Below are 14,024 nucleotides of genomic sequence, written 5' to 3'. Positions count from 1 at the left end.
CTCCCTCTCCCCCCCGAGACTTCCCTCAGCTCCTCTCTCTGATTTCTCAACACATATTATTCTCTGCATACTGCAAAATTGTATAAATCCTTAAATTATGTGTCTACTACGTAAACAGTCAATAAATTTGTGTATGTTTATTCAAAACCTGCCAAGGAGTCCAATTCATTTTGTTGTCTTTTTTATTTTTTTATTCTTATTAAATTTTATTAAATGTTACAAAAATATGAAAAGAAAAAAAGAAATAGAAACAATGCATAACTATACATTAAAACATTTATCTACACTATTTCCCAGAATGCAGACTAGAAAAGAAGAAAGACAAAAGATAAAAGAAAGAAGAAAAAGAATGAAGAGAAAAAATACTTTTCACAATCAATTATTCCAAATTCATACTTCAAACATTACGATATATAAATCCTAGTTAAAATATTATAAAAGACTTCCACCGCATTCACCACACGTCTCTTGGTTATCTAATTTACCTTTGTTGTCTTTTTAAGTAATTTGTAAAAAGTTCCCATTCTTCTTTGAAGTCACAGTTGTCCTTATCTCGCAGTTTGTATGTCAGTTTTGCCAGTTCTGCATAGTTCATCAATTTCTCTTGCCACTGTTCTTTTGTCGGGGTTTCCTCGTTCTTCCATCCCTTGTGCTATCAAGACTCTTGCCGCTGTTGTAGCATACATGAATAAATTCTTTATTCTTCTTGGCAGGCCTTGTGAGGGGATGGACCGATCCTGAGGAAGAGGGGGAGGAGCTCAGAGTGTCGGAGGACTAGAGGGAGGCTCCAAGTGGGTTGGGGGAGCCAAAAGCAGGACCCCAAGAAATGTCTGAGCCCGAAGAGGGGACCGGCATGAGCTAGGGAGCAAGAACATAAGAGCAGCCTGCAGGATCAGGCCAATGGGGCATCCAGCCCAGAATCCTGTTCTCAAAGGGGCCAACCAGAAGCTGGTGGGAAGGCCAAAAGTAGGACCCAAGTGCACTCTCCTCTCCTGTGGTGGCGCTGTGGTCTAAACCACTGAGCCTCTTGGGCTTGCTGATCAGAAGGTCGGCGGTTCGAATCCCCACGACAGGGTGAGCTCCCGTTGCTCTGTCCCAGCTCCTGCCAACCTAGCACTTCGAAAGCACACCAGTGCAAGTAGATAAATAGGTACAACTCTGGCGGGAAGGTAAACGGCGTTTCTGTGCGCTCTGGTTTCCTTCACGGTGTCCCGTTGCGGCAGAAGCGGTTTAGTTCTGTTGGCCACATAACCTAGAAAGCTGTCTGTGAACAAACGCCGGCTCCCTCGGCCTGAAAGCGAGATGAGTGCTGGAACCCCATCCAGGGGTCCTTTACCTTTACCTTTACCTTTACCAACCAATACAGATAAGGGCTGTTGAGCTGCATCAACCATTGTGAGGTCTAAGGAGGTTATGGTGATGCCTCCTCAGCTGCTGCCATTGGCTGTGGACTGCCTGTGATGTCACAAAAGCACATGGCAGCTGTGCTGATATAAAGGCGGTCCACTCCCTCTTCTCTGGCAGAACACAGGGGCCAACAGCTGTGGTTGTCAGCACTGGGTGGTCTCCTTCCATTCTGGAGGTGAACTGGCCAGTGGAAGGAGGTGAGCAACAAGGAAGACCAGGCAGCTATGTTTATGTGAATGTGTGTACAGTTTATAAAAGGAAGTCACCATTCTCTAGAAGCAAACAGGCCATGTTCTTAATGCTGTTAAGGGAAAGGCAAAGAAAACTCCAGGGGTCCTTTTTGTTTACCTTTTATCATTCAGAATAATAATAATAATAATAATAATAATAATAATAATAATCTTTATTTAGTCCCGCCCTCCCCAGCCAAGACCAGGCTCAGGGCAGCTAACAACCAATAATAAAAACAAGTTGATTAAAATACAATTTTAAAAAAAACAAGATTAAAATACAACATTAAAACATTAAGAGGCAACCTCTTCACAGGAGGAGAAAGGAAAAAAGAAAGAGGGGGAGGGAATCAAACTGATTATAAGCCGAAGGCCAGGCAGAACAACTCTGTCTTACAGGCCCTGCGGAAAGAAATCAGATCCCGCAGGGCCCTGGTCTCATGAGACAGAGCGTTCCACCAGACCGGAGCCAGTGTTGAAAAGGCCCTGGCTCTGGTTGAGGCTAATCTGACGTCCTTAGGGCCCGGGACCTCTAGGGTGTTGCTATATATGGACCTGAAGGTCCTCCGTGGGGCAGACCAGGAGAGGCGATCCCGTAGGTACGAGGGTCCTAGGCCGTGAAGGGCTTTAAAGGTCAAAACCAGCACCTTAAATCTGACCCTGTACTCCACCGGGAGCCAGTGCAGCTGCAAAAGTGAGGACCCCGTGAGGAGCCTAGCTGCAGCATTCTGCACCCGCTGGAGTTTCTGGGACAGCTTCAAGGGCAGCCCCGCGTAGAGCAAATTACAGTAGTCAAGCCTGGAGGTGACCGTCGCATGGATCACTGTGGCCAGGTCGGGGCGGGAAAGGGAAGGGTCCAACTGTGGAGGAAGGACATAGCCATTGGGGCTAGTAACCCCTGAAAGCCTTCTCCTCCATGAATTTCTGCTCTTTCACAGCCATCCAAGATGGCGGCCATCACTGCCTCCTGTGGCAGGGAGTTCCATAGTTTAACAATGTGCTGCGTGGAAAATGACTTACTTACATCTGTCCTGAATCTTCCAACATGCAGCGTCATTGTCTGTCTGGGAGTCCTAGTGTTAAGAGTGGGGGGGGGGGCTTTCCCCTATCTGCTTTCTTCCTGCCGAGCCTAATTTTATAAACATCCATCATGTGGCCTCATTCCTCCTAGCAGTGTGACCATCTCCTAGCAGTGCAGCAGTAAAACTACTCACACATTTGCAAAGCTAAGCAGGGTCCGGTATGGTTCGCGATTGGATGGGGGACTGCGTGTTGGACTAGATGACCCTCAGGGTCGCTTCCAACTATACAGTTCCACAATTGAATGAGATTTTATTGCTGCTCCACCTGGGAATAATGCCGTTTCCTATATCTCAATGCCCTTCAAACGGCAGATATAAAGTAAAGGTAAAGGGACCCCTGACCATTAGGTCCAGTCGTGACCGGCTGTGGGGTTGTGGCGCTCATCTTGCTTTATTGGCCGAGGGAGCCAGCGTACAGCTTCTGGGTCATGTGGCCAGCATGACTAAGCCGCTTCTGGCGAACCAGAGCAGCACACGGAAACGCTGTTTACCTTCCCGCCGGAGCAGTACCTATTTATCTACTTGCACTTCGTGCTTTCGAACTGCTAGGTTGGCAGGAGCAGGGACCGAGCAACGGGAGCTCACCCCGTCGTGGGGATTTGAACCGCTGACCTTCTGATCGGCAAGTCCTAGGCTCTGTGGTTTAACCCACAGCACCACCCACGTTCCCAAATGGCAGATACCTTCACACAAAGGACTGTCCTCTGCTCGCTTCTCTGCTGGAGCTGTTCCCGAACCTTGGTTCTGCTTTTGAAAACGAAATACTCTCTTTTCCTGCGTCCTATTTCCCCCCCCCCCTCAGCCCCCACTTACTTCTCTCCTCCTGCCGCATGTTAATGGGCCCATTTCAAAGGAGATTTGGTTTCGACAGGGGCAACTGCCCGGTAACTGCGATGACGGCTCCTGGAGAGCTCTCTCGGCCTGCTGTGGCCGTGCAAAGCTGAGAACTTCCATTTCTCACATTTCTTCCTCCGCCTCGGACGGCTGTTGGCTTTTCAACGCCCGGGTTTTGAGAGAGCTGCTGCTGTTGCTACATCAGCCACAACTGTCAGGGTGAAAAACGTCAATGGCATGGCTGAGGAAGTCTGCAAGAATGCAGCTTTGGGAAGACAGACCTTTTGGTTTTAAAGATAAACTCAAACAGGCCCAAAGGCTTAGGGCAGGGGTAGGCAACCCTTTCTATCCCAAGGTCTGCATTCCCTTCTGGACAACCTTTGAGGGGGTCGCAGGTTACTGGCTAGTAGCAGCTAGGTAAAGGTAAAGGGACCCCTGACCATTAGGTCCGAACGACTCTGGGGTTGCAGCGCTCATCTCGCTTTACTGGCCGAGGGAGCTGGCGTACAGCTTCCGGGTCATGTGGCCAGCATGACTAAGCTGCTTCAGGTGAACCAGAGCAGCACACGGAAACGCCGTTTACCTTCCCGCCGGAGCGGTACCTATTGATCTACTTGCACTTTGACGTGCTTTCGAGCTGCTAGGTTGGCAGGAGCAGGGACCGAGCAACGGGAGCTCACCCCGTCGCAGGGACTCGAACCGCTGACCTTCTGATCGGCAAGCCCTAGGCTCTGTGGTTTAACCCACAGCGCCACCCGTATCCCATAGTAGCAGCTATCAAGAGCCTATTATTATTACTATTCATGCTTTTTCCCTGTCAGGGACCCAGGGAGCCATACAGATAAAAGTAAGAATAAAAACACAGGGAAAAGCCCATGTTTTTGTTTTTTTAAAATCTAATACACAGTCGTACCGTGGAAGTAGAACAGAATCCGTTCTGGAAGTCCATTTGACTTCCAAAACAATAAAAAACCAAATCACGGCTTCTGACTGGCTGCAGGAAGCTCCTGCAGCCAATCAGAAGCCATGAAAGCCCGCCGGGCATTCAGGTTCCAAAAGAACGTTCACAAACTAGAACAATCACTTCTGGGTTTGCGGCATTCGGGAGCCAAAACGTCCGAGTTCCAGGGTGTTCAACAACCAAGGTATGACTGTACAGTCATACCTCGGGTTACAGATGCTTCAGGTTGCGTTTTTTGGGGGGGTTACAGACCGCCGAAACCAGGAAGTACCAGAATGGGTTACTTCTGGGTTTCGGCAGTCACACATGCGCAGAAGCGCTAAATCACTCTTTGCACATGCGCAGAAGCACCGAATCACAACCCGTGTGTGCACAGACGCGCTGCTGTGGGTTGTGAACGCTGCGGGTTGCGAACGTGCATCCCGCACGGATCACATTCACAACCTGTACTAAAACCATACAAACAATTACAATACAATGGTACCTCGGGTTAAGTACTTAATTCGTTCCGGAGGTCCGTTCTTAACCTGAAACTGTTCTTAACCACTTTAGCTAATGGGGCCTCCAGCTGCTGCCGCACCGCCACCGCACGATTTCTGTTCTCATCCTGAAGCAAAGTTCTTAACCTGAAGCACTATTTCTGGGTTAGTGGAGTCTGTAATCCGAAGTGTATGTAACCTGAAGCGTATCTAACCCGAGGTATCGCTGTAAAAACAATAGGACGCTGTCTCTTTCATTCAAAGCAGCTCCCAAAAGCCTGTTGGAACAATGTTTTCACCTGCCGGGTGAAAGACAGCAAGGAGGGAGCCAGTCTGCCTTCTCCAGGGAGGGAGCTTCCATATACAGATCTTCCATTTGTATATTTGTATGTTTTAAAACCATCTAAGTTGGTGGGCCTCACGACCACTGGCCGGTGCAAATACCATAGCTTAGCTATGTATTGTGTGAAGAATTGCTTTCTCTGTCCCAAATTCACACAGCAGGTGGAACAAGCTTGTTTTCTACTGCCTCAGATGGTAGGACCCAAACCGATGGATTCAAATTAGAAGGAAGGAGATTCCAATTAAACATTAGGAAGAACTTTCTGACGGTAAGAGCTGTTCAGTACTGGAAGGGACTCTTCCAGCAGGTGGTGGACTTCTTCACTGGAGGATTTTAAACAGATGTTGGCTGGTCATCCGTCAAGGATTCTTCAGCTGTGGTTCCAGCATTGTAGGGGTCGGACTAAATGTTTCTTGTGGGCACCTTCTGAAGTGTAGGTGGGTTCCCACGAGGCAAGAGACAGTGATAACAGCAAGAAACTTTATTGAACTAACAGAACTCGACAACAGGGGCAAAGCAACTGCTGATATACATTTATGAAGGCCTGGGCCTCTCCAACTCCCAAGGTGATTGGCTGTCTAAACTTCCAAGCTGCGAATCACGATTCAGAGTTTAAGGGCCAATGGCAGAGGCCCAAATCCTGAAATGTTCTGTGATTGGACATCGTGTATCGAATCAGAACACAGGAACTCAGAATCCTTAGTCCAGAGTCAAATCAGTCCTGAGTGCTCACTGGAAGGACAGATCCTGAAGCTGAGGCTCCAATACTTTGGCCACCTCATGAGAAGACTCCCTGGAAAAGACCCTGATGTTGGGAAAGATGGAGGGCACAAGGAGAAGGGGACAACAGAGGGCGATATGGTGGGACAGTGTTCTTGAAGCTACCAACACGAGTCTGAGCAAATTGCAGGAGGCAGTGGAAGACAGGAGTGCCTGGCATGCTCTGGTCCAGGGGGTCACGAAGAGTCGGACATGACTAAACGACTAAGCAACAATGATAATTTAGATTTCCAAATGTTTCTCCAGGCCAAGAAAAGTTTTTTTGAGAGGGAGCTGTTTTGGACCAAACTGGTGGTACCAAAAGTGCAACAGATATGTATGTTGTAGGTTTTTTCTTTTTTTAATGAACCCGCTTTTTAAACATGCACACACCACAAGTTGACCATTCCGGGAGACCTGATGCTGTTGTCCCACCATCCGCATTTGCAATCCTTCTGCAGGTGGAAAGTTTAAGGTAGGTGCTGAAAACAGGCCGAGACGGGCATTTAAAACATGACAGTCAACGTGAGCATTTTGTCAAAGGAAAGAGGCGAGTTACACTCCGTGAAACTCAGCAGCTCACCAGGGAAGCGTTTAGGAAGCTGGCCTCCGGTTGAGTGAAAGACTACAGGCCCGGTAGGGAGATCAGCAGAGCTTCTGAGACTCAGCTACAGGAGAGAGAGAGAAGGTCAGCATCCATCATCAATGTTACCTATAAGGGCCATGCTCCATCTCCATTATCAGGGACAGTATTTTTTAATTTATTTTTTGTAAATAATTTTTAATTTGATTTTTCTTTTTTTTCTTTTTTAAATGTTTTTATTAGTTTTACAATACAAAATTATAAAAAATACAACACATATTTTCTCACAAATTACATTCATTATGGGCTTCCCTCAGCTCTTCTGATAATCCTCTGTATTAATCATTTCTTATGCATTTCTTAATTTTATATTGCCTTATACTAATTACCTCTCCTCCCTCCTTTCCCTTTTTTACAATATTCCTAATATTTTTTTCTTCACAGAGCTTCTTGTAAATCCACAAACGTTGTTTCATCACTGCATATACTTTTCAAATAATTTACTCCAGTCTTCGGTGAACTTCTGATCCTACCGGTTTCGGATATTCCCTGTCAGTTTATCAAGTTATGCATAGTCCATTACTTTCATTCTCCACTCTTCTATCGTTGGTAATTCTTCCTGTTTCCATTTTTGGGCCAATAATATTCTTGCTGCTGTTACCGCATATGAAAAAAGCTTGCAATCTTTTTTATTTATTTCACTTCCTACTATACCTAACAAAAATGCTTCTGGTTTCTTTACATATGTATATTTCAACATTTTTTTCAATTAATTTGATTTTTCAAGTGTAAAAATATAACAGTATCACATACAGTGGTACCTCTGGTTGCAAACGGGATCCATTCCGGAGCACCGTTTGCAACCTGAGAGGAACACAACCCGCGTCTGCGCACTCGCAGGTCTCGATTTTCTGCTTCTGCGCAAGCGCGTGGCATCATTTTGTGCGTCTGCGCATGCGTGAGCGGCGAAACCCGGAAGTAACCCTTTCCGGTACTTCCAGGTCGCCACGGGATGCAACCTGAAAAGACGTAACTTGAACCGAACGTAACAAGAGGTATGACTATACATACTCAGATTTAGAAATTTCTCCGAATCTCTAGACTTCCCATCATCTCCTCCATGGATCCTATTGTCAACAATTTCAACTGCACATTCTTTCATCGTCCATATTTTAAATCTATCCATATTGACCAAAGCTCCCATCATCCCTGACCAGTTGGTCATCCTGGGGCCGAAGGGGACTTGGTGTCCATCCGCAGCTGAAGAACACTCAGATGCCTTAGTCCTTGTCATTGCATTATTTTCTGCAAGGAACACAACAGCATCTGCACGGCAGAACGCTTCCCTGCAGGACAAATTTTATGCCAAACAGACATTTGGGTTTGGCAGATGTTTCTGTTCTAATGCCTTGTTTTGCCACTGTTCCATTCACCCTACTTTCAGGTCAATTAGAAGAATGCGGGGGGTGGGGAGTGGTGGCGTTTGCCTCTTAGGATGGGTCATAAGGAAAGGGTTAAAATAGGTGTGATGTGATTGGACAGTGAGAATGCAAGGGGGGAATAAAAGAGTGGGAGGTTTTGAAAGTCAGTTGAGTTGAGTTGAGGTTTGGGAGTTGAAGAAGGAAGAGGGGGGATTAGGTGTGGGTTGGTAGAGTTGTATTGTGAGAGAGTGGGAGGAATTGTGAGGTGGAGTCAGATAGATAGTTGGGAATAATCAGTTTGAAGTTGTTAGGAACTAAGAATAAGAAACTGACAAGAGAAAAATTAACTGAAACCATAAGCCTGTTCCTGCATTTAAAAATAAACTTGATTATTTGTTTATGTTAACAACTGACTGGACTCTGTGTGTCCCCGTGAGATACGGGGTGGTGGCAGCGGAAAAAGCAATCGCAGTGGCGGCACAGGGTCAATAGACCGTCAAATGTCTGGGGGCCCTGTGTGTGATCGCCACAGGGGGATTCTATAGCAAGAATGGGGAAATTGTGGCCCTCCGGATGTTGGTGGACTCCATATTGCATGCTGGCTGGAGAACGTACAAAATTCAGCTGAGACGCACATATCCTAAAGCCTGTTGTAGATTATTCATAATGGCTGCAGAGTGTACAAAATTCAGTTGAGATATATGCATTCCCCAAAGGAGGATTATGTATATTGACCAGGAAATGTACACAATTCCTTTTCATAGACAGATCATATGCACATTCTCTGTGCGGCCAGGGGGATTTGCACAATCGCTGGATGTTGTGCACATTAATCACTCAGCTTATCAGGGACCCTAAAACTGCCATTTACTCCTTTGGAAAAAAAATAATCACACGATTGATAGTGACGGGGAGAAATTGGATTCATTTCTCATTGAAAGACAAACTTGCCCAAGTAACGCTTTTTGAAACAATACATGAACTGAAACCCAGCCACTGTCTCGAATTTGAGCTTCTCTGAATTTTGCGGTGCACTTCTCCAGAAGAAAAAGAAGAGTTTGGATTTGATATCCCGCTTTATCACTACCCTAAGGAGTCTCAAAGCAGCTAACAATTGCCTTTTCCCTTCCTCCCCAACAACAAACACTCTGTGAGGTGAGTGGGGCTGAGAGACTTCAGAGAAGTGTGACTGGCCCAAGGTCACCCAGCAGCTGCATGTGGAGGAGCGGGGAATCGAACCCAGTTCACCAGATTACGAGTCTACCGCTCTTAACCACTACACCACACTGGCTCCAGCCCAGTAATATGTTGAAATATGCATACACTAGGATAAAGTGTGCATATAAATGTGTATAATACTGAGAATAAAGGCATTTTGGGGGGATTTTGCCTTGACTGGGAGTGGCCGCCGGGACCACATAACACCGGTTCTGAGAGATCTGCATTGGCTCCCAGTATGTTTCCGAGCACGATTCAAAGTGTTGGTGCTGACCTTTAAAGCCTTAAATGGCCTCGGGCCTGTATACCTGAAGGAGCGTCTCCACCCCCATCGTTCAGCCCGGACACTGAGATCCAGCGCCAAGGGCCTTCTGGCGGTTCCCTCATTGCGAGAAGTGAGGCTACAAGGAACCAGACAGAGGGCCTTCTCGGTAGTGGCGCCCGCCCTGTGGAACGCCCTCCCAACAGATGTCAAAGAGATAAATAATTACCTGACATTCAGAAGACATCTTAAGGCAGCCCTGTTCAGGGAAGTTTTTAATATGTAATGCTGTACTGTTTTTAACACTGATTGGGAGCCGCCCAGAGTGGCTGGGGAAACTCAGCCAGATGGGTGGGGTATAAATAATAAATTATTATTATTATTATTGCAGAAATGTGTATATTTAAGGCAAAATAGCATGCAAAATGTACACTTAGATGCTGATAGATTTTGATGAGGGCTTTTTTAAAAAATGAAAAAACGAATGTGGCAATATGGAGATCTGAACATAGGAATTGCAAAATGAGAAACCGGAAGAAACTGCAATTGACAGATCCCTCTATTCGTAGGCAATTGTGTGGATAGGGTCATACGTCGATGGCCACCGCCGCCGCATCATGCCTAAAAATGTGCAGCCACGGTGAGATGTGCGCAGGGAGCATTGAACTTGTGCAGTTCCTATCCTTTACAACAACAACAAAAAAAGAATTCACTTTTGCAGACATTCAGTGCTGAAGAATGCGATAGAGCTAACTCTTTGGAAAGATGAACACTCTATAAACCTTCCGAGGGTCTGATTCCAGGTCCTTTACGCACATAAAATACCATACCCGCTTCTCCCCACATTCCCTCCCCTCCCCCAACATATGCAAAGAATAGATTTGGCTATGATTGCACCCAGGAATGAACTGTTTGATTTTCACCCGTTTCCCCGCAGCCTGCCAAATATTTCCTCTCCCTTCCAGAGACTTTTCTTTAAATCGCAAACATCTGTTAGATGACTTGATTCCCAGTGTGTTCGTATCAATGAGTATCGGGCCTCTAACGAACAACAGCAAACCCTCCTAGACTCCACTCCACACACTCTCTCTCTCCGGTGTGAGCCTCTTCCAGGGAAACTTGCTGCACACAAATTGTCCTATAAACACTTTGGAGGCTTTCAATAAAGGCTTGCGCAGCCCTCAACCGATGCTCTTGGAAGCCTGTTCTTCAAGGAGTAAATTAGGAGCAGGCATCCCCTGTTCCTTGCCAAATCCACCACCTTTCCCCCCCTGGTCTTGCTCAGGATATCGCGAGCTGCTGTGTCGAGGTGCAGCGCTTGCTCCTTACGCCAACTCTCCCTCTGCAACCAAGCCGCCTCTCTGCCAGTTCCAGCTGCGAATCGTGGCCAACCCAAGAGACCGTGAGAGTCGAAATCAGAGCCCCGCTTCTCCACTTGTCGATGCACAACTTGTGCGGCACAGAAACGCATTGGAACAAGCACTGTGGACTGTGAGGGGAGAGGCTTTGTCAGGCAAGGCCTCCTTCCACCTGCCTTGCCCCAGCCTCTAGTCTCTGCTTCTCAATTTGTATTGTTTTATTGGTTATAGTTTAGAAATTATTTGTTGTCTGCGCAGAACTGGCTAAACTGACATACAAACTGTGATTTCAAAGAAGAATGGGAAGTTTTTACAATTACAGATAGGTAGCCGTGTTGGTCTGCCATAGTCAAAATAAAAAAATTCCTTCCAGTAGCACCTTAAAGACCAACTAAGTTAGTTCTTGGTATGAGCTTTCGTGTGCATGCACACTTCTTCAGATACACTGAAACAGAAGTTGCCAGATCCTTCTATATAGTGAGAAGGTGGGGAGGGGTATAACTCAGAAGGGTGGTGGGAATGGGTGATTGGCAGATAGCTGAGATGAGCCTGTTGACGACTCTTAACGACTGCAATAGGTCTTACAGGAAAAGGCAAGGGGTGAGAAGGTGAAAAATGGCTTAGTCATGTGACTATATAGAAGGATCTGGCAACTTCTGTTTCAGTGTATCTGAAGAAGTGTGCATGCACACGAAAGCTCATACCAAGAACTAACTTAGTTGGTCTTTAAGGTGCTACTGGAAGGAAGTTTTTACAAATTACTTAAAAAGACAACAAAATGAACTGGACTCCTTAGCAGGTTTTGAATAAACATACAGAAATTTATTGATAATAGTAGACAGATAATATAAAGATTTACACAATTTTACAATATGCAGAGAATAATATGTGTGGAGAAATCAGAGAGAGGAGCTGAGGGAAGTCTCTAGGGGCTTTGATGGGGAGGTGGGGAGAAAGGGGGCAAATAATGAATAGGATATGCTTTGATACATTGTTATGTTGAAATTGCTAATAAAAATATTTTTAAAAAAGAAATTATTTATTGTAACTGAGTGGATTTCTGCTTAACTTTTATATGTTGATATTGTTATTTTATACTATTCTAATGATTGTTGAATGTTACGTTTTGGATGCAGGTTGCTTATTTTAAAGTTATATTTTATCACATTTTTGTATTGCATTAGATGGTTATAAGATGTTCATTTTTTTCTTTCTTTCAGCTTTTAAACCGGCTTGAGCATTATAAGATAGAAAGACGGTATACAAATTGATGATGATGCCTTCCTTTTCTGCTCTTTCTGTAAAACTGCCACAAGGATATTAGGACTAATATCAGAGATAAGCTCTGCCTGTTGCCTTTTCAATAGCAAGTGGAAGCTTATCTCTGATTTAAGTGCTGTGGGACCACAGCGCTAAGATAAGGGACAAGCCTTTGCCTGACGTCTTTTAAAGGGCAAGCAGGAACTTATCTCTGATCTTAGCACTGTGAGACTACAGCACTGAGAGATAAGCCTCTTCCTGGTGCCTTTTAAAGAGCAAGCAGGAACTTATCTCTGATCTTAGCACTGTGGGACTACAGCACCGAGAGATAAGCCTCTTCCTGGTGCCTTTTAAAGGGCAAGCAGAGACTTATCTCTGATCTTAGCACTGTGGGACTACAGCACTGAGAGATAAGCCTCTGCCTGATGCCTTCTAAAGAGCAAGCAGAGGTTTATCTCTGATTGGAATCTTAGTGCTGTTACCCACAGTGCTAAGATCAGAGACAGGCCCTTCCTGCTTGAAATCTGAATCACCTGACATTGTGACATGAGCTGATCGACAGGTGGGTGGTTCCACTCAGCCAAGCTGGTGCAAAAAGTTATCACTCTTCTTTCCTTTGGACCACATCGGCAAGGTCAAGAAGGGGGTCTTGTCATCTGCGCAGCCCAGGACCTCCAGACACAGCCCAGGCTTGCGCTCCAGGGACGTCACTTTGGTGGTGCTAACACAGCGGTTCAGCTTCAGCCCTGGAGACACACTCCATTGACTCTCCAGACAGACGGACATCAACAACAAAGTCATGCTCAGAGCAGAACTGAGATTAATGTACCTGAGAAAGTTATGTCCATTCCTCCCAATGCGTCTACTCTGAGTAGGACTTCACCAAATACAATCGTACATTGGTTCTCAAACGCCTTGGTACTCAAACATTTTGGCTCCCGAACGCCGCAAACCCGGAAGTAAGTGTTTCTGTTTGCGAACATTTTTCAGAAGCCGAACATCCGATGTGGCTTCCACTTGAAGCTCCTGCAGCCAATCAGAAGCCGCGCCTTGGTTTACGAACGGTTTTGGGAGTCGAACGGACTCCCGGAACGGATTAAGTTCGAGAACCAAGGTGTTGTTGTTGTTGTTTAGTCATTTAGTCATGTCCGACTATTTGTGATCCCATGGACCAGAGCATGCCAGGCACTCCTGTCTTCCACTGCCTCCCGCAGTTTGGTCAAACTCATGCTGGTAGCTTCAAGAACACTGTCCCACCATCTCATCATGTGTCGTCCCCTTCTCCTTGTGCCCTCCATCTTTCCCAACATCAGGGTCTTTTCCAGGGAGTCTTCTCTTCTCAGGAGGTGGCCAAAGTACTGGAGCCTCAGCTTCAGGATCTGACCTTCCAGTGAGCACTCAGGGCTGATTTCCTTCAGAATGGATAGGTTTGATCTTCTTGCAGTCCATGGGACTCTTAAGAGTCTCCAAGGTACCACTGTACAATAAGGTTGCCAGATGTCCCTGTTTCCTGGGGACAGTCCCTGGATTTACAGATCAGTCCCCATACAAAATCCTATCCTTCCTACTGAAGTTGAAAAGTGGATTCAGTCAAAAAAATCTGGAAACCTTACTCTACAACCCATAGGAGAGAGCGAGAAACTGACACAGGTTGGATTTAAAAAAACAAATGAGATGGTTTGCTAGTTGATTCTGCTCCTGACCTGGCAGGAGGCCTTTGAGGGGGAAAGCTTGCCTGGATGGTAATGAGGATATTGCAGATGCAAAATGGCATTCCTGGTGGAGAGGCTAGCCAGCCCTGACTCCAAGTGGGTGATGCTGTCTGAA

The 14,024-nt window shown here is 46.0% G+C and overlaps 1 long non-coding RNA gene across 2 annotated transcripts; it reads left to right on the top strand.

Annotated features, from left to right (window-relative positions):
- Positions 1 to 1,577: 1,577 nt before the first annotated feature.
- LOC310705415 lies at positions 1,578 to 7,961 on the top strand. Of its 2 annotated transcripts, none has more exons than XR_014525254.1 (2): positions 1,578 to 1,604; positions 6,557 to 7,961. It is a non-coding gene; the product is annotated as an uncharacterized lncRNA (long non-coding RNA). The 2 variants fall into 2 exon arrangements; XR_014525255.1 differs by lacking the exon at positions 1,578 to 1,604 and adding an exon at positions 3,779 to 3,884.
- Positions 7,962 to 14,024: the final 6,063 nt, after the last annotated feature.

The sequence above is a fragment of the Podarcis liolepis genome, assembly GCF_965112155.1.
Source record: "Podarcis liolepis genome assembly, chromosome: 4".
Lineage (NCBI taxonomy): Eukaryota > Metazoa > Chordata > Lepidosauria > Squamata > Lacertidae > Podarcis > Podarcis liolepis.
The sequence above is the reverse complement of the archived record's forward strand: the minus strand, read 5'-3'. Positions and strand labels throughout refer to the sequence as shown.